This window comes from Heterodontus francisci, chromosome 45, assembly GCF_036365525.1.
Source record: "Heterodontus francisci isolate sHetFra1 chromosome 45, sHetFra1.hap1, whole genome shotgun sequence".
In the NCBI taxonomy this organism is placed as follows: Eukaryota; Metazoa; Chordata; class Chondrichthyes; order Heterodontiformes; family Heterodontidae; genus Heterodontus; species Heterodontus francisci.
Window position 1 is genome coordinate 7,333,884 of NC_090415.1, and position 21,341 is coordinate 7,355,224.

Consider the following 21,341-nt stretch of genomic DNA (forward strand, 5'->3'; position numbering starts at 1 on the left):
TGTGATAACAGGACACTTAAAGAGAGATTGCGGGGGGAGGGGGGGTGCGGAAGAGAGAAATGGGGTGAGAGAGAAATGGGGGGAGAGAGATGGGGGAGAGTGCGTGAGTGAGACGGAGCAAAGGAGAGAGAGACTAGGTTAGGTGGGACAATAAGCTGTGAGCAGAACACAAATAGACGACAAAGAGAGATGGTTTGGGATAGACAGCGATAAATGTCCCAGTGTTGTGGTAACATAAAATGGCCACTGAAAATGAACCTAAAATGGCTGACTGATGTGTGTGGATTTCCACAGATGAGAGGAGAGAGAGACAGACAGACAGACGGAAAGAGAGACAAAGAGGGAGACAGAGACCAAGACACAGAGAGTGATAGCAGGATATTTGTCGTAGGACAGAAGAAGAGGAGGAGGCCATTTAGCCCCTCAACCTTGTTCTGTCATTCAAGGAGCTCATGGCTGATGTGTGATCTAACTCCATGTACCTATCTTTGCCCCTTAATACCTTTGGTTAACAAAAATCTATCAAACTCAGATTTAAAAATTAACAAGTGTCTCAGCATCAATTGCTGATTGTGGAAGAGAGTTTCAAACTGATACCACACCTGGTGTGTTGAAGTGTTTCTTCATTTCACTCCTGAAAGGTTTTTAGACTCGGTTTATATTTTTAGACTATGCCCCCATGTTCTAGACTCTGCAGCCAGTGGGAATTGTTACTCTCTGTCCACCCTATCAGTTTCCCTTATTATCTTGAAAACAATCATCAAATCACACCTGAGCCTTCAAAACTCCAGGGATACAGAGTAACTCTCCAGCTACACTGTCCCATTAAATATTCCCAAGCCAAACACAAGGTTGGGTTTGACACAGAGTAAATTTCCCTCTACACTGTCCCATCACACACTCCCAGGGCAGGAACATCATGGGGTGGATACAGAGTGAATCTCACTCTACACTGTCTGATAGAGACAGAGAGAGAGAGACAGAAAAAGAGAAACAGAGAGACATGGACTGACAGGGTGACTAAAAGAGATAGAAGGATACTTCACAGGGGATATTGGAAGAGGAAGATGCAATTCAACCACACAGCCCTGTTCCGGCATCAAATGAGATCTTGGCTGATCTGTGATGTAACTTACACCATATATCCTGCCTTTGCCCCTTATCTCTTAATACCTTTGGTTAACAAGAATCTATCAATCACAGATTTAAAAAGTAACCAATATGCCAGCAAGAAATTTGCGCAACCAATATCATGAGGGTGCGATGGCTCCCACAGTGGAATAGCTTGCTGGATGTTTAAAATGGAGACTGTTCCTTCTGGATCATCAAACGTATCTGTCTGGGCCCCAACTTCAACTACATTTCCCCATCTCCCGATGTTTTTTTCTCTCCATATCTAACTCTTATATGTTTGTGTACACAGCAGTGAAGGATTACATCAAATTAATATATCTTACATTATCCTTTTCATCCACCTCAACAATCTCTCTCTCTCCAATTTTGACCCTCTCTACAGCACTCTCTCTGCCTTCATATCTAACCCTCTCTCCCTCTGTCTCTCTCCTAATGTCAGAGATAGCAGGAGGGAGAGACAGAGAGAGAATGTTGAAGGAACTGTACTCTGTTCCTAAGCTGTGCTGAACCTGCTCTGGGAGTGTTTGATGGGCTACATTAATGGGCCGTGTACAGTCCTGGATCAGGCTGTGAAAAAGCACAGCTTGTTCAGTGTACAACGGGTCAAAGGGAACGATTCACTCCTGTCTGCTACTGGGAAGAGAGACTGACCTTAACATCAAGGCAGCGTTTGACCGAGTGTGACATCGAGGAGCCCGAGTAAAACTGAAGTCAGTGGGAATCGGGGGAAATCTCTCCACTGGTTGGAATCATACCGAGCACAAAGGAAGATGGTTTTGGTTGTTGGAAGTCAATCATCTCAGTCCCAGGCCTTCACTGCAGGAGTTTATCAGGGTAGTGTCCTCAGCCCAGCCACCTTCAACTGAGATCCCAGCAGAAAGTGCTTTAAATACTGAGCAGGTCAGACAGCATCTGTGGAGAGAGAAACAAAGTTAGTGATTCAGCTCGATGCTTTCCAGATTTCCAGCATCCACAGTATTTTGCCTCAGATAATGAAGCAATCCAGAGCCACATGCACCAAGACCCAGACAACATTCAGGTTTGGGCCGACCAGTGGGAAGTAACATTCACGTCACACAAGTGCCAGGCAATGACCATCTGCAACAAGAGAGAATCCAACCACCTCCCCTTGGCATTCAAAGCATTATCCCATCGCTGAATCCCCCAGCGTCAACATCCTGGGGAAACATTGACATCAAACTTAACTGAACGAAACACATCAATAGTTTCTTCACCCAGTGGCTGGTGGGTGTCTGGAACTCACTGCCTGAAAGGGTGGTAGAGGCAGAAACCCTCATCACATTTAAAACAATCTCTTGGATATTCACTTCTCCATGTTTAAAATGGGTAAGGAATAACTCTCCTCGTCTGCACTGCCTCATCGAACACTCTCAGAGAAGGTACAGCATATCTTCGATACAGAGTAAAGCTCCGTTTAAACATTCCCTGGAGTGTCGGATTAACCCGGCTGTGCCCGGCTCAGCCTCAAGACTCACCTGCCTCAGTCACTGAGACGCTCCTGTATCACTTGCCTTAATGTAAGTGGATGCTGGGTTTGGGAGCAGGACAGGCACACGGGATTAGGACGACTGCTCATGTGGAGGATAAACATCAGTAATCCCTCAGAGAATCAGAACAGACCAGCGAGACTCAGAAAAGGAAACTTGTGTTGAATTTGTGAGTCTTGCATTGTGGAATGCTTTAGTATTTGGTGAGAATGTTGAACCAGTGACATTTTGCCCCAGTGGGATGAATAGACACTATATGACTTGATTACAACAGTAAGGTACCGTGTGTACTGTAAATATGGACTGAAATAACAATGTAACTGATCAATTTTCAGCTGAATTTTATGACTACAGTTATACCTGCTATCCTGTCAGAATGTACATAAGACACGATGGGATGAAGTCAAAGTGACCACTGTTGAATTTGCTAGCTTGATCTTAGTGGGAACACAAGGGTTAAGTAAGTTAAAAATATTAAATGGTCAATTCACTTGTTTAAGTAAACACTGAACAGAAATGGGTCTGGAATGTCCTATGTGCTGCATTCCTACTCCTACATCTACTCTGTCAGGACCCCTCATGATTTTGAACACCTCTATCAAATCTCATCTCAAGTTTCTCTTCTCTATGGAGAACAACACCAGTTTGTCCAATCTATCCAGGTAACTGAAGTCCCTCATCCCTGGAACCTTGCTCGTGAGTCTTTTCTGCATCCTCTCTAAAGCCCCCACATCCTTCCGAAAGTACGGTGTCCAGAATTGGACACAATACTAGTTGAGGATGAAGCAATGTTTTATAAAGCTTCATCATAACCTCCTTGCTTTTATACTCTAAGCCTCTATTTACAAAACCTAGGATCCCATATGCCTTTTAACCACTTTCTCAACTAGCTCTGCCACCTTCAATTTGTGCACAGACATCCCCAGGTCTCTCTGTTCCTGCACCCACTTCCTTCTGTTCTTCGGTTCTCATAACACAGAGGGACAGGAGGACAGGGAGGTCTAGAAAGAAGGAGGGGGAGAGAGAGCAAACAAACAGGAAACACGTATGGGAACACCACCACCTGCAAGTTTCCCTTAAGTCACACACCATCCTGACTTGGAACTATATCGCTGCTCCTTCACTGTGACTGGGTCAAAATCCTGGATCTCCCTTCCTAACAGCACTGTGGGTGTACCTACCCCACATGGACTGCAGCGGTTCAAGAAGGAGGCTCAACACCACCTTCTCAAGGGCAATTATGAATGGGCAATAAATGCTGTCCTGGCCACTAACGCACACATCCAACAAATGAATCAAGAAAATAAAAATTTGACACCGAGTCACTTCAGGAAATATTAGACCAGATGACCAAAAACTTGGTCAGAGGTTGGTTTGAGGGAGAATCTTCAAAGAGGAAAGAGAGTTAGTGAGACGGTGAGGTTTGGGAAAGGAATTCCAGAGTTAGGGCCTTGGCAGCTTGAAGGCACGGCCACCAATGGTGGAACGATTCAAATTGGGGATGTTCAAGAGGCCAGAATTAGAGGATGGCAGATATTGGTGGATTGTGGAGCTGGAGGAGATTGCAGAGATAGGGAGGGGTCATTTGTGGAAGACAATTCCAAAATTCCACCATCCTTTGTGTGTAGAAGTGTTAATAAATTTCACCCTTGAAAGGGTCTTCGACTAATGTTCGATTTTTCGACTGTGCGCCTCGTCCGAGACTCCTCCAACCAGTGAGAAGAGTTTCTCTCTATCTACCCCATCAGTTTCCAGTATTGTCTTGTAAACTTTGATCAATTCACCCAGCACAGTGGCACAGTGGTTAGCACCGCAGCCTCACAGCTCCAGCGACCCGGGTTCAATTCTGGGTACTGCCTGTGTGGAGTTTGCAAGTTCTCCCTGTGTCTGCGTGGGTTTCCACCGGGTGCTCCGGTTTCCTCCCACATGCCAAAGACTTGCAGGTTGATAGGTAAATTGGCCATTAGCAATTGCCCCGAGTATTGGTGGGTGGTAGGGGAATATGGGGACAGGTGGGGAGGTGGTAGGAATATGGAATTAGTGTAGGATTAGTATTAATGGTTGGTTGATGGTCGGCACAGACTCGGTGGGCCGAAGGGCCTGTTTCAGTGCTGAATCTCTAAACTAAACTAAACTAAACACCCCTTACACTTCAAAATTCCAGGGATACAGAGTAAAGCTCCGTCTAAACTGTCCCTTCAAATGCTGCCAAGCCAAGTACAGAATGGAGTTATCTACAGAGCAAGTCTCTGTCCTCTCTGTTCTATAAAACACTCGCAGGACAGGTACAGTGTGGGGTTAGATACCGAGTAAAGCTGCCTCTATATATGCCTCTCTTTCTCCTCCTCCATCCAGATGGAGAGAGTAACAGTGAGAAAGACAGGGATAGATATAGAGAGGGAATAACAGAGAGAGGGAAGGATAGCAATGGGGAGAGATTACCAGAGAGGAAGAGATTGGGATGGAGAGTGTCGGTCAGTGTTCCTGCAAAGCTGTGTGCAGCAGCCTGGAAGGTACCACGCAGGTCCTGTTCCCTGATAAATAACACACGTCTTCGAAGATTCTTAAAAATTTAAAGGGACTGCACGTGGGTCAAAAAAAACTTGCCGTGCACAACAACTAAATTTTCTGGGAACATTGGAGCCAGCTGTAGCTCAGTGGGTAATAATCCTGCCTCTGAGTTATACGTTTGTGGGTTCAGGTCTGAACACAAAATCTAGGCTGATGTCACCCAACAGAAAATCAGAACAGACCAGCGAGACACAGAAAAGGAAACTTGTGTTGAATTTGTGAGCCTCGCTTTCTGTAATGTTTTAGTGTTTGGTCAGAATGTTGACCCAGTGAAATTTTGCCCCTGTGGCATGAGAGTTATCTGAATAGAGATTATAACATCTTATTACAACATGAAGGTACCGTGCGCACTGAGTATAACAACATTTGCAGCGTCCCATCATGTAAAATACTTTACTGGGTGTGGGATCAGAGTTTGATATTTCCAAAACACTGAGGTAAACTCGAACTTTTAATCAACCCTGGGAGGAAAGTAAACCTGGAGACTTTCAAACAGTAATCAATGTCAGATTTGATCAATTATTAGGGATTAATCAATTTAGTATACAAAGCAGACAGAATGTGCCGTTAAAGAGCGGGATATGGGTTTCCTACCAGCCTGCAGAAGGAAGTGCACCCTCTGCAGTTGTGGTATCACCAAAAGCAGCCAAATTAAAATAGCAAATTGATGTATGTGGAGTTTTACTGAGGTTCTGAGAGAGGAGAGAGAAACAGGCATAGACACAGACAGCCAGACACACACCCACACACAGAGAAACACACAGGCACACAGAGAAACACACACACAGAACCACACACACACAGAGACCGACATGCACAGACACACAGAGACCGACATGCACAGACACACACACAAACAGACTGCCCAAGGGACAGAGAGTGACAGAAGAATATTTCAATTTCTATAATATTTCAATTTCAGTTTCTATAAGATCCCCCCTCATTCTTCTGAATTCCAATGAATATAATCCCAATCTACTCAGTCTCTCCTCATAAGCCAACCCCCTCAACTCCGGAATCAACCTAGTGAACCTCCTCTGCACCCTCTCCAGTGCCTGCACATCCTTTCTCAAGTAAGGAGACCAAAACTGCACACAGTACTCCAGGTGCGGCCTCACCAGTACCTTATACAGCTGCAACATAACCTCTCTGCTTTTAAACTCAATCCCTTTCGCAATGAAGGACAAAATTCCATTTGCCTTCCTAATTACTTGCTGTACCTGCAGACCAACCTTTTGCGATTCATGCACAAGGACACCCAGGTCCCTCTGCATAGCAGCATGCTGCAACTTTATACCATTCAAGTAATAATCCTTTTTACTGTTACTCCTACCGAAATGAATAACTTCACATTTATTAACATTGTATTCCATCTGCCAGACCTTTGCCCACTCACTCAATGTATCTATGTTCCTCTGCAAAGTTTCACAGTCATCTGCACACTTTGCTCTGCCACTCATCTTAGTGTCATCTGCAAACTTTAACACCCTACACGTGGTCCCCAACTCCAAATCATCGATATAAATTGTAAATAATTGGGGTCCCAACACCGATCCCTGAGGCACACCACTAGTGACTGATTGCCAACCAGAATAGCACTCATTTATCCCCACTCTCTGCTTCCTGTTAGTCAACCAGAGAGGGAAAGGCAGTTGGAGAGACAGAGAGAGAGAGAGACGCAGAGATGGAAGGAGAGAGATGGAGTGACAGGGAGGGAAAGACAGATGGAGGGACAGAGAGAGAGAGACAGAGAGAGAAGGAGAGAGATGGAATGACAGGGAGTGAAGGACAGATGGAGGGATAGAGAGAGAGACAGAGACAGAGATAGAAGGAGAGAATGGAGTGACATCGAGGGAAGGACAGATGGAGGGATAAAGAGAGAGACATAGAGAGAAGGAGAGAGAGGGAGAGACAGAGAGGGAAAGACTGATGGAGAGAGAGAGAGACAGAGACAGAAGGAGAGAGAGGGAGAGACAGAGAGGGAAAGACAGATGGAGAGACAGAGAGAGAGGCAGAGATGGAAGGAGAGAGAGGGAGAGACAGACAGGGAAAGACAGATGGAGGGACAGAGAGAGAGACAGAGAAAGAGAGGGAAAGGCAGTTGGAGAGACAGAGAGAGAGGCAGAGATGGAAGGAGAGAGAGGGTGTGACAGGGAGGGAAAGACAGATGGAAAGAGAGAGAGAGAGAGAGAGACAGAGGTAGAAGGAGAGAGAGGGAGAGACAGAGAGGGAAAGACAGATGGAGGGACAGAGAGAGAGAGAGAGACAGAGAAAGAAGGAGAGAGAGGGAGAGACAGAGAGGGAAAGACAGATGGAGGGACAGAGAGAGAGACAGAGAAAGAAGGAGAGAGAGGGAGAGACAGAGAGGGAAAGGCAGTTGGAGAGACAGAGAGAGAGGCAGAGATGGAAGAAGAGAGAGGGTGTGACAGGGAGGGAAAGACAGATGGAAAGAGAGAGAGAGAGAGAGACAGAGGTCGAAGGAGAGAGAGGGAGAGACAGAGAAAGAAGGAGAGAGAGGGAGAGACAGAGAGGGAAAGGCAGTTGGAAAGAGAGAGAGAGAGAGACAGCGTGGGAAAGGCACATGGAGGGGCAGAGAGTGAGACAGAGAGAGAAGGAGAGAGAGGGAGTGTCAGGGAGGGAAAGACAGATGGAGGGACAGAGAGAGAGAGAGAGACAGGGAGAGAGATGGAGTGACAGGGACTGAAGGAAAGATGGAGGGATAGAGAGAGAGACAGAGAGAGGCAGAGACAGAGATCAAAGGAGAGAGATCGAGTGACGGGGAGTGAGGTGGGGGGTAGACAGATGTAGGGACAGAGAGAGAGAGGCAGAGATGGAAGGAGAGACAGGGAGTGACAGAGAGAGAAAGGCAGATGGAGGGATAGAGAGAGAGACAGAGAGAGAGAGACAGAGACCGAGATAGAAGGAGAGAGATGGAGTGACGGTGTGGGGGAGGGGGGTGGGTAGTCAGCTTGCTGACTATTTAAAATGGAGGCTATTCCTTCTGGATCATCAAAAGTGTCTGCCTGGGCCCCAACTTCATCTCCATTTCTCCCCCTCCCGATGTTTTCTTTCTCTCCATCCCTATCTCAAATAAGTTTGTGTGCACAGCAGTGAAGGATTACATCAAATTAATATATCTTACATTATCCTCTTCATCCACCTCAACAATCTCTCTCTCTCCAAGTTTGTCCCTCTCTACAGCTCTCTCTATGCCTTCATATCGAACCCTCCCTCCCTCTGTCTCTCTCCTAGTGTCAGTGATAGCAGAGAGAGAGACAGAGATAGAAGAAGAGAGAGGGAGTGACAGAAAGGGAAAGACAGATGGAGGGACAGAGAGAGAGACAGAGAGAGAGGCAGAGAGAGAGGCAGAGAGAGAGGCAGAGAGAGAGATAGAAGGAGAGAGAGGGAGTTCATGGGGGGCGGGGGGGAGACAGCTGGAGGGACAGAGAGAGAGAGAGAAGGAGAGAGAGGGACAGACAGAGAGAAGGAGAGAGGGAGTGACAGAGAGGGAAAGACAGATGGAGGGACAGAGGGAGAGACAGAGAGAGAGGCAGAGACAGAGAGAGAAGGAGAGAGAGGGAGATACCGAGAGGGAAAGACTGATAGAGAGACAGAGAGAGAGACAGAGAGTGACAGAAGAATATTTCAATTTCTATAATATTTCAATTTCAGTTTCTATAAGATCCCCCCTCATTCTTCTGAATTCCAATGAATATAATCCCAATCTACTCAGTCTCTCCTCATAAGCCAACCCCCTCAACTCTGGAATCAACCTAGTGAACCTCCTCTGCACCCTCTCCAGTGCCTGCACATCCTTTCTCAAGTAAGGAGACCAAAACTGCACACAGTACTCCAGGTGCGGCCTCACCAGTACCTTATACAGCTGCAACATAACCTCTCTGCTTTTAAACTCAATCCCTTTCGCAATGAAGGACAAAATTCCATTTGCCTTCCTAATTACTTGCTGTACCTGCAGACCAACCTTTTGCGATTCATGCACAAGGACACCCAGGTCCCTCTGCATAGCAGCATGCTGCAACTTTTTACCATTCAAGTAATAATCCTTTTTACTGTTACTCCTACCGAAATGAATGACTTCACATTTATTAACATTGTATTCCATCTGCCAGACCTTTGCCCACTCACTCAATGTATCTATGTTCCTCTGCAAAGTTTCACAGTCATCTGCACACTTTGCTCTGCCACTCATCTTAGTGTCATCTGCAAACTTTAACACCCTACACGTGGTCCCCAACTCCAAATCATCGATATAAATTGTAAATAATTGTGGTCCCAACACCGATCCCTGAGGCACACCACTAGTGACTGATTGCCAACCAGAATAGCACTCATTTATCCCCACTCTCTGCTTCCTGTTAGTCAACCAGAGAGGGAAAGACAGTTGGAGAGACAGAGAGAGAGAGAGACACAGAGATGGAAGGAGAGAGATGGAGTGACAGGGAGGGAAAGACAGATGGAGGGACAGAGTGAGAGACAGAGAGAGGAGAGAGATGGAGTGACAGGGAGGGAAGGACAGATGGAGAGACAGAGAGCAAGAGACAGAGATAGAAGGAGAGAGAGGGAGTGACAGGGAGGGAAAGACAGATGGAAAGACTGAGAGAGAGAGAGGCAGAGATGGAAGGAGGGAGAGAGAGACAGAGAGGGAAAGACAGATGGAAAGGCAGAGAGAGAGGCAGAGATGGAAGGAGAGAGAGGGAGTGTCTGGGAGGGAAAGACTGACGGAGGGACAGAGAGAGAGACAGAGAGAGAAGGAGAGAGAGGGGGAGTGACAGGGAGGGAAAGACAGATGGAGGAACAGAGTGAGAGACAGAGAGAGAAGGACAGAGATGGAGTGTCAGAGATGGAAGGACAGATGGAGGGACAAGGAGAGGGAAACAGAGATACAAGGTCAGAGAGGGAGTGACAGAGAGGGAAAGACAGATGGAGAGACAGAGACGGAGAGAGAGGGAGAGACAGAGAGGGAAAGACAGATGGAGGGGCAGGGAGAGAGAGACAGAGTGAGAAGGAGAGAGAGGGAGTGACAGAGAGGGAAAGACAGATGGAAAGAGAGGGAGAGATAGACAGAGATAGAAGGAGAGAGAGGGAGTGTCAGGGAGGGACAGAGAGAGAGAGAGACAGAGAGAGAAGGAGAGAGATGGAGTGACAGAGAGGGAAAGACAGATGGAGGGACAGGGAGAGAGACAGAGATAGAAGGAGAGAGAGGGAGTGACACGGAGGGAAAGACAGATGGAAAGAGAGGGAGAGATAGACAGAGATAGAAGGAGAGAGAGGGAGAGACAGCAAGGGAAAGACAGATGGAGGGACGGAGAGAGAGACAGAGAGAGAAGGAGAGAGAGGGAGTGTCAGGGAGGGACAGAGAGAGAGAGAGACAGAGAGAGAAGGAGAGAGATGGAGTGACAGGGAGTGAAGGAAAGATGGAGGGATAGAGAGAGAGACATAGAGAGGCAGAGACAGAGATCGAGTGACAGATAGAGAAAGACAGATGGCGGGATAGAGAGAGAGACAGAGAGAGAGACAGAGATAGAAGGAGAGAGATGGAGAGTTAGGGAGGGAAAGACAGATGGAGGGACAAAGTGAGAGACAGAGAGAGCAGGAGAGAGATGGAGTGACAGGGAGGGAAAGACAGATGGAGGGATAGAGAGAGAGAGACAGAGATAGAAGGAGAGAGAGGGAGTGACTGGAGGGAAAGACAGATGGAGAGAGTGAGAGAGAGGGACAGAGATAGAAGGAGACTGAGGGAGAGACAGAGAAGGAACGACCGATGGAAAGACTGAGAGAGAGAGAGATAAGGAAACAGAGGAAGAGACAGAGAGGGAAAGACAGATGGAGGGACAGAGAGAGAGAGAGGCAGAGATTAGAATTAGAATTAGAACATTACAGCGCAGTACAGGCCCTTCGGCCCTCGATGTTGCAGAGATGGAAGGAGAGAGATGGAGAAACAGACAGGGAAAGACAGATGGAGGGACAGAGAGAGAGAGAGAGAGACAGAGACAGAGACAGAGAGAGAGGCAGAGATAGAAGGGGAGAGAGGGAGTGACAGGGAGGGAAAGACAGATGGAGAGACAGAGAGAGAGAGACAGAGACAGAGATAGAAGGAGAGAGAGGGAAAAACAGACAGGGAAAGACAGATGGAGGGACAGAGAGAGAGAGAGACAGAGAGCGAGACAGAGAGAGAAGGAGGGAGAGTGAGAGACAGAGATGGAAAGACAGATGGAGGGACAGAGAGAGAGAGAGACAGAGACAGAGATAGAAGGAGCGAGAGGGAGTGACAGAGAGGGAAAGACAGATGGAGAGACAGAGAGAGAGAGACAGAGATAGAGGAGAGAGAGGGAGAGACAGAAAGGGAAAGACAGATGGAGGGACAGAGAGAGAGAAGGAGAGATTTGGAGTGACAGGGAGGGAAGGACAGATGGAGGGATAGAGAGAAATGGACAGAGATAGAAGGAGAGATTTGGAGTGACAGGGGGGAAAGACAGATGGAGAGACAGAGAGAGAGAGAGACAGAGACAGAGAGAGAAGCTTAGATAGGGAGTGACAGGGAGGGAAAGACGGATGGAAAGTCAGAGAGAGAGAGAGACAGAGATAGGAGAGAGATGGAGAGACTGAGAAGGAAAGACAGATGGAGGGACATAGAAAGAGACAGAGATAGAAGGAGAGAGTGGGAGAGACAGGGAAGGAAGGAAAGACAGAGGGACAGAGAGAGAGAGAGAGACAGACAGAGATAGAAGGAGAGAGAGGGAGAGACAGAGAGGGAAAGACAGATGGAGGGACAGAGTGAGAGACACGGAGGAGAGAGATGGAGTGACAGTGAGGGAAGAACAGATGGAGGGATAGAAAGAGAGAGACAAATAGAAGGAGAGAGGGAGTGACATAAAGGGAAAGACAGATGGAGGAACAAAGAGAGAAACAGAGAGAGAGGCAGAGAGAGAAAGAGAAGGAGAGAGAGGGAGAGACAGAGAAGGAGAGAGAGGGAGAGACAGAGAAGGAGAGACAGATGGAGAGACAGAGAGAGAGAGACAGAGATAGAAGGACAGAGAAGGGAGTGACAGAGAGGGAAAGACAGATGGAGGGACAGAGTGAGAGACAGAGAGGAGAGAGATGGAGTGACAGTGAGGGAAGGACAGATGGAGAGACAGAGAGAGAGAGGCAGAGATGGAAGGAGAGAGATGGAGTGACAGGGAGGGAAGAACAGATGGAGGGATAGAAAGAGAGAGACAAATAGAAGGAGAGAGGGTGTGACAGAAAGGGAAAGACAGATGGAAAGACAGAGATAGAGGGAGAGACATAGAGCGAAAGACAGAAGGAGAGACAGAGAGAGCGAATGGCAGAGATGGAAGGAGAGAGAGGGAGAGACAGGGATGGAAATACAGATGGAAAGACAGAGAGACAGACTGAGAGAGAAGCAGAGAGAGGGAGTGTCAGGGAGGGAAAGACAAATGGAGGGACAGACAGAGGGAGGGAAAGACAGATGGAGTGACTGAGATAGAGAGAGGCAGAGATGGACGGTGAGAGAGGGAGTGACAGGGCCCCTTGGATGTCAAGGATCAAACCGGGTACGATAAGGCACAAGAGGGAAGCTTATGTCAGATACCGAGAGCTCAATACAACAGAAAGCTGAGAGGAGTGTAGAAAGTTCAAGGGTGAAATTAAAAATCAAATTAGGAGAGCAAAGAAATGGCCGGAAAATAATCTGACCATTAAAAGCAAAGAAATCACAAAGATGTTTTATAAATACATGAAGAGCAAGAGGATAAATAAGGATAGAGTATTAGGGACCAAAAAGGGAATGTGTGTATGGAGGTGGGAGATGTGGGCACGGTTCTTAATGAATACTTTGTCTCCCTCTTTATAAAAGAGGGGGAACGATGCAGATATTGTAGTTAAAGAGGAGGAGTGTGAAATATTGGATGGGATAAACAGAGTGAGAGGGAAATATTAAGGTGTTTGGCAACTTTCAAAGTGGATAAATGGTCAGGCCTGGATGCATTGGAACCAGTTCAGAGAAGGTTCACTCGGCTGATTCCTGGGATGAAGGGGTTGTCTTATGAGGAATGGTTGAACAGGTTGGGCCTATACTCATTGGACTTTAGAAGAATGAGAGGTGATCTTATTGAAACATACTAAATACTTAAAGGGATAGACAGGTTAGATGCAGGTAAGATGTCTCCTTTGGTTCGGGAGTCGAGAACCAGGGGACGCAATTTCAAAATCAGGGGGAAGCCACTGAGGTCAGAGATGGGGAGAAATGTCTTTGCTCAGAGTGTTGTGAATCTTTGGAATTCTCTACTCCAGTGGGCTGTGGAAGCTCAGGCTGGAAAAAAGGCATTGAAGTGGATGATCAGCCATGATCGTATTGAATGGCGGAACAGGCTCGATGGGCTGAATGGCCTACTCCTGTTCCTATGTTCCCAAGCTGCTGAAATAGTTTCTCCCAAACTACCCCATCAGTTCCCCTTAATATCTCAACATCTTTGAACAAATCACCTTGATCCTCCTAAATTCCAGGCAATAAATCCCTAGTTTGTGCAATATCACCTCGTAATTTAACCCTTGGAGTCCAGTTATCATTCTGGTAAATCTACACTGCAATCAAATGGACATGGACCCCCCAAAGTCTCTTTCAACCTCCAGTGTTTCTAGCTTTTCACCATTTATAAAGTACTCTGTTCTGGACTTTTTTACTGACATTGAAATCTAACTGCCACAGTTTTGCCCATTTATTTAAGATATTAATATCTCTTTGTAATTTGATGCTTCCAGCTACACTGCTTACAATGCTGCCTATTTTTGTGTCATTGGTAAACTTGGGTATGTTGCATTCTACCACATCATCTTAAATCATTAATAAATGCAGCAAAACTGAGACACACACGGGCTTTGCACCAGTAGACAGGAGTGAATCATTCCAACCTCGAGGCTTTTTAACTCCAGATTTATGTTTTTTGAAAGAAAAAATAGAATTCAAATTCACAACAGCCCTGTGTGGGATTTGAACTCCGGCTTTTTCAATCATCAGCTCAGGCCTTCAAATTAAAACCCATAAAAACAGATTCATTTTCCTGCTGCTGTTGTCTGACTGTCTCAGGTTTTGTATATTGTTCCCTTCGCCTCTTCTTCCATGTGTTTGAAGTCTTTGAAGTTTGTCAGACATTGGTAAACTACTTCATGTGGTGTTGTGTAAATACCTTCAATTCTGTGTATCTGGAAGGGACACAATTCAAATTCTCACCTCATTGCATCAACTAAAACCTGCAGGTCCATTCAAACAACTCTATTTCCTGTCTCTGCAAAGACAGCTCACACTTCCACAATGCAGGAATGTCTGAATGGAAACAGCTTTTGACACATTTCCAAACATGTTTGCTAACACTTTTCAGGATAAAGCTAAATTCAACTTAGAGATTGCAAGCCCCAAATTGAATCTTTTAGATGTAAAAAGTGACACAAATGAAATCCCAGATCTCTCTGTCCCTGCACCCATTTTAACATTGTACCATTTAGTTTATATCGCTTCTCCTCAGTCTTCCTTCCAAAATGCATCATTTGACATTTCTCAGCATTGAAGTTAACCTGCTATGTGTCTGACCATTTCACCAGACTGCCTCTATCCTCCTGAGGTCTACTCCTATTCCCTTCACTGTTTATTACATTGCAAATGGCACAATGTTGAAGTTATGCCCTGTTTACCCCAGTCTAAGTCATTCATATATCAATAAGATCAGTGGTCCAAATCAAAACCCCTGGGGAATACCACAATTTACACTGTATACAGTGAGTACAAAAGCCGAGAGGGTGCGCTGAACATTTATAAAGCTCTGGTCAGGTAACAGAGAGGGAGAGACTGGGATTCAGAGGGTAACGGAGAGGGAGAGACTGGGATTCAGAGGGAAACATAGAGGGAGAGTCTGGGATTCAGAGGGTAACGGAGAGGGAGAGACTGGGATTCAGAGGGAAACATAGAGGGAGAGTCTGGGATTCAGAGGGTAACAGAGAGGGAGAGACTGGGACTCAGAGGGTAACGGAGAGGGAGAGACTGGGACTCAGAGGGTAACATAGAGGGAGAGACTGGGATTCAGAGGGTAAGAGAGAGGGAGAGTCTGGGATTCACAGGGTAACAGAGAGGGAGAGTCTGGGATTCAGAGGGAAACATAGAGGGAGAGACTGGGATTCAGAGGGTAACAGAGAGGGAGAGACTGGGATTCAGATGGTAACAGAGAGGGAGAGTCTGGGATTCAGAGGGAAACAGAGAGGGAGAGACTGGGATTCAGACGGTAACAGAGAGGGAGAGTCTGGGATTCAGAGGGTAACAGAGAGGGAGAGTCTGGGATTCACAGGGTAACAGAGAGGGAGAGTCTGGGATTCAGAGGGAAACATAGAGGGAGAGACTGGGATTCAGAGGGTAACAGAGAGGGAGAGACTGGGATTCAGAGGGTAACAGAGAGGGAGAGTCTGGGATTCACAGGGTAACAGAGAGGGAGAGTCTGGGATTCAGAGGGAAACATAGAGGGAGAGACTGGGATTCAGAGGGTAACAGAGAGGGAGAGACTGGGATTCAGATGGTAACAGAGAGGGAGAGTCTGGGATTCAGAGGGAAACAGAGAGGGAGAGACTGGGATTCAGACGGTAACAGAGAGGGAGAGTCTGGGATTCAGAGGGTAACAGAGAGGGAGAGTCTGGGATTCAGAGGGTAACAGAGAGCGAGAGTCTGGGATTCAGAGGGTAACAGAGAGGGAGAGACTGGGATTCAGAGGGTAACAGAGAGGGAGAGACTGGGATTCAGAGGGTAACAGAGAGGGAGAGACTGGGTTTCAGAGGGTAACAGAGAGGGAGAGTCTGGGATTCAGAGGGTAACAGAGAGGGAGAGACTGGGATTCAGAGGGTAACAGAGAGGGAGAGACTGGGATTCAGAGGGTAACAGAGAGGGAGAGACTGGGATTCAGATGGTAACAGAGAGGGAGAGTCTGGGATTCAGAGGGAAACAGAGAGGGAGAGACTGGGATTCAGACGGTAACAGAGAGGGAGAGTCTGGGATTCAGAGGGTAACAGAGAGGGAGACTCTGGGATTCAGAGGGTAACAGAGAGGGAGAGACTGGGATTCAGAGGGTAACAGAGAGGGAGAGACTGGGATTCAGAGGGTAACAGAGAGGGAGAGTCTGGGATTCAGAGGGTAACAGAGAGGGAGAGTCTGGGATTCAGAGGGTAACAGAGAGGGAGAGACTGGGATTCAGAGGGTAACAGAGAGGGAGAGTCTGGGATTCAGAGGGTAACAGAGAGGGAGAGACTGGGATTCAGAGGGTAACAGAGAGGGAGAGACTGGGATTCAGAGGGTAACAGAGAGGGAGAGTCTGGGATTCACAGGGTAACAGAGAGGGAGAGTCTGGGATTCAGAGGGTAACAGAGAGGGAGAGACTGGGATTCAGAGGGTAACAGAGAGGGAGAGACTGGGATTCAGAGGGTAACAGAGAGGGAGAGACTGGGATTCAGATGGTAACAGAGAGGGAGAGTCTGGGATTCAGAGGGAAACAGAGAGGGAGAGACTGGGATTCAGACGGTAACAGAGAGGGAGAGTCTGGGATTCAGAGGGTAACAGAGAGGGAGAGTCTGGGATTCAGAGGGTAACGGAGAGGGAGAGACTGGGATTCAGAGGGTAACAGAGAGGGAGAGACTGGGATTCAGAGGGTAACAGAGAGGGAGAGACTGGGATTCAGAGGGTAACAGAGGGAAAAATAGATTTGGCGAGGGCAACATAGAAATTTTAAGGCACTGAAAGCGGCCACTTGGCCCATTCTCTCTGTGCCAGCCGCAAAACGATCAACCTATTCTCATCCCACCTTCCAGCATTTGGTCCGAGCACTGCAGCTTACCGCACTTGAGGTGCCTATCCAGACTCCTTCTGAATGAGTTGAGGGTCTCTGCCTCAACTACCCTTTCAGGCAGTGAGTTCCAGACCATCGCGACCCTCTGGGTGAAAAAGATTTTCCTCAACTCCCCTCTAATTTTTCGACCAATCACTTTAAATCTATGCCCCCTCATCACTGACCTTTCTGCTATGGTTCTCTGCCCTTCACCTCCACTCCATCCAGGACCCTCAAAATTTTGTACATTTCAATCAGATCTCCCCTCAGCCTTCTCTGTTCCAAGGACAACAACCCCTGCCTATCCTCATAGCTACAATTCTCCAGTCCTGGCAACATCCGAGACAAAGTCCCGTGTTCATAACACATGGATAAAGAGGTTAATCATCTGAGCTGTAACTCTGAGACAGAGACAGAGAGGGCGAAAGAGAGAGAGAGAGGGAGGGAGAGAGGGAGGGAGAGAGGGAGGGAGAGAGGGAGGGAGAGAGGGAGGGAGAGAGGGAGGGAGAGAGGGAGGGAGAGAGGGAGGGAGAGATGGTGTGGGGGAGACACAAACTGAGACGTGGACAGAGGCAGCGAGAGGGAGAAAGGGAGAGATAGAGAGGGATAGGCAGAGAGAGAGAGAGGCAGAGAGAGAGATAGAGAGAGACAGAGAGGGGGAGCGATGGTGTGAGGGAGGCACAAATTGAGACATGGACAGAGGTTGAGAAAGAGAGAGAGGGAGAGACAGAGAGAGAGAGCTGGGGGAGAGACAGATAGAGAGTGAGAGAGGCACAGAGAGAGTAGGAGACACAGAGAGGCAGACAGAGAGCTAGAGAGAGACAGAGAGAGGGAGAGATGGTGTGAGGGAGGCACAAATTGAGACATGGACAGAGGTAGAGAGAGAGAGAGGGAGCGATAGAGCGAGAGAGAGAAAAAGACAGAGAGGGAGAGATAGCGAGAGAGAGAGGGGGGTAAGACAGATAGCGAGGGACAGAGGCAGTGTGAGAGAGGCAGATTAGAAGGTAGCAAATGTAACCCCACTATTTACAAAAGGAAGGAGAGAGAAAATGGGGAACTAAAGACCTGTTCGTCTAACATCAGTCATTGGGAAAATGTTCGAATCTATAATAAAGGATGTGATAACAGGACACTTAAAGAGAGATTACAGGGGGTGGGGGGAGAGAGAAATGGGGGGAGAGAGAAATGGGGGGGAGAGAGATGGGGGAGAGTGTGTGAGTGAGACGGAGCAAAGGAGAGAGATACTAGGTTAGGTGGGACAATAAGCTGTGAGGAGAACACAAATAGATTACAAAGAGAGATGGTTTGGGATAGACAGCGATAAATGTCCCAGTGTTGTGGTAACATAAAATGGCCACTGAAAATGAACCTAAAATGGCTGACTGATGTGTGTGGATTTCCACAGATGAGAGGACAGAAAGATAGACAAAGAGGGAGACAGAGACCAAGACACAGAGAGTGATAGCAGGATATTTGTCGTAGGACAGAGGAAGAGGAGGAGGCCATTTGGCCCCTCAACCCTGTTCTGTCATTCAATGAGCTCATGGCTGATGTGTGATCTAACTCCATGTACCTATCTTTGTCCCTTAATACCTTTGGTTAACAAAAATCTATCAAACTCAGATTTAAAAATTAACAAGTGTCTCAGCATCAATTGCTGATTGTGGAAGAGAGTTTCAAACTGATACCACACCTGGTGTGTTGAAGTGTTTCTTCATTTCACTCCTGAAAGGTTTTTAGACTAGGTTTATATTTTTAGACTATGCCCCCATGTTCTAGACTCTGCAGCCAGTGGGAATTGTTACTTTCTGTCCACCCTATCAGTTTCCCTTATTATCTTGAAAACAATCATCAAATCACACCTGAGCCTTCAAAATTCCAGGGATACAGAGTAAATCTCCAGCTACACTGTCCCATTAAATATTCCCAAGCTAAGCACAATGTTGGGTTTGACACAGAGTAAATTTCCCTCTACACTGTCCCATCACACACTCCCAGGGCAGGAACATCATGGGGTGGATACAGAGTGAATCTCACTCTACACTGTCCGATAGAGACAGAGAGAGAGAGACAGAAAAAGAGAAACAGAGAGACATGGACTGACAGGGTGACTAAAAGAGATGGAAGGATACTTCACAGGGGATATTGGAAGAGGAAGATGCAATTCAACCGCTGGTTGGAATCATACCGAGCACAAAGGAAGATGGTTTTGGTTGTTGGAAGTCAATCATCTCAGTCCCAGGACATCGCTGCAGGAGTTTATCAGGGTAGTGTCCGAGGCCCAGCCATCTTCAGCTGAGACCCCAGCAGAAAGTGCTTTAAATACTGAGCAGGTCAAGCAGCATCTGTGGAGAGAGAAACAGAGTTAGTGATTCAGCTCGATGCTTTCCAGATTTCCAGCATCCACAGTATTTTGCCTCAGATAATGAAGCAATCCAGAGCCACATGCACCAAGACCCGGACAACATTCAGGCTTGGGCCGACCAGTGACAAGTAACATTCACGTCACACAAGTGCCAGGCAATGACCATCTGCAACAAGAGAGAATCCAACCACCTCCCCTTGGCATTCAAAGCATTATCCCATCGCTGAATCCCCCAGCGTCAACATCCTGGGGAAACATTGACATCAAACTTAACAGAACGAAACACATCAATAGTTTCTTCACCCAGTGGCTGGTGGGTGTCTGGAACTCACTGCCTGAAAGGATTAGTATAAAATGGGTGGTTGATGGCCGGCACAGACTGGGCGGGCCGAAGGGCCTGTTTCAGTGCTGTATCTCTAAACCAAACTGAAATAAACACCCCTTACACTTCAAAATTCCAGGGATACAGAGTAAAGCTCCGTCTAAACTGTCCCTTCAAATGCTGCCAAGCCAAGTACAGAATGGATTTATCTACAGAGCAAATCTCTGTCCTCTCTGTTCCATAAAACACTCGCAGGACAGGTACAGTGTGGGGTTAGATACCGAGTAAAGCTGCCACTATATATGCCTCTCTTTCACCTCCTCCATCCAGATGGAGAGAGTAACAGTGAGAAAGACAGGGATAGATATAGAGAGGGAATAACAGAGAGAGGGAAGGATCGCAATGGGGAGAGATTACCAGAGAGGAAGAGATTGGGATGGAGAGTGTCGGTCAGTGTTCCTGCAAAGCTGTGTGCAGCAGCCTGGAAGGTACCACGCAGGTCCTGTTCCGTGATAAATAACACACGTCTTCGAAGATTCTTAAAAATTTAAAGGGACTGCACGTGGGACAAAAACAACTTGCCGTGCACAACAACTAAATTTTCTGGGAACATTGGAGCCAGCTGTAGCTCAGTGGGTAATAATCCTGCCTCTGAGTTATACGTTTGTGGGTTCAGGTCCGAACACAAAATCTAGGCTGATGTCACCCAACAGAAAATCAGAACAGACCAGCGAGACACAGAAAAGGAAACTTGTGTTGAATTTGTGAGCCTCGCTTTCTGTAATGTTTTAGTGTTTGGTCAGAATGTTGACCCAGTGAAATTTTGCCCCTGTGTCATGAGAGTTATCTGAATAGAGATTATAACATCTTATTACAACATGAAGGTACCGTGCGCACTGAGTATAACAACATTTGCAGCGTCCCATCATGTAAAATACTTTACTGGGTGTGGGATCAGGGTTTGATATTTCCAAAACACTGAGGGAAACTCGGACTTTTAATCAGCCCTGGGAGGAAAGTAAACCTGGAGACTTTCAAACAGTAATCAATGTCAGATTTGATCAATTATTAGGGATTCATCAATTTAGTATACAAAGCAGACAGAATATGCCGTTAAAGAGCGGGATATGGGTTTCCTACCAGCCTGCAGAAGGAAGTGCACCCTCTGCAGTTGTGGTATCACCAAAAGCAGCCAAATTAAAATAGCAAATTGATGTATGTGGAGTTTTACTGAGGTTCTGAGAGAGGAGAGAGAAACAGGCATAGACACAGACAGCCAGACACAGACACACACACAGAGAACCACACACACAGAACCACACACAGAGAACCACACACACAGAACCACACACACAGAACCACACACACACACAGAGACACACACACACACACAGAGAAACACACACACAGAACCACACACACACAGACCGACATGCACAGACACACAGACCGACATGCACAGATACACAGAGACCGACATGCACAGACACACACACAAACAGACTGCCCAAGGGACAGAGAGTGACAGAAGAATATTTCAATTTCTATAATATTTCAATTTCAGT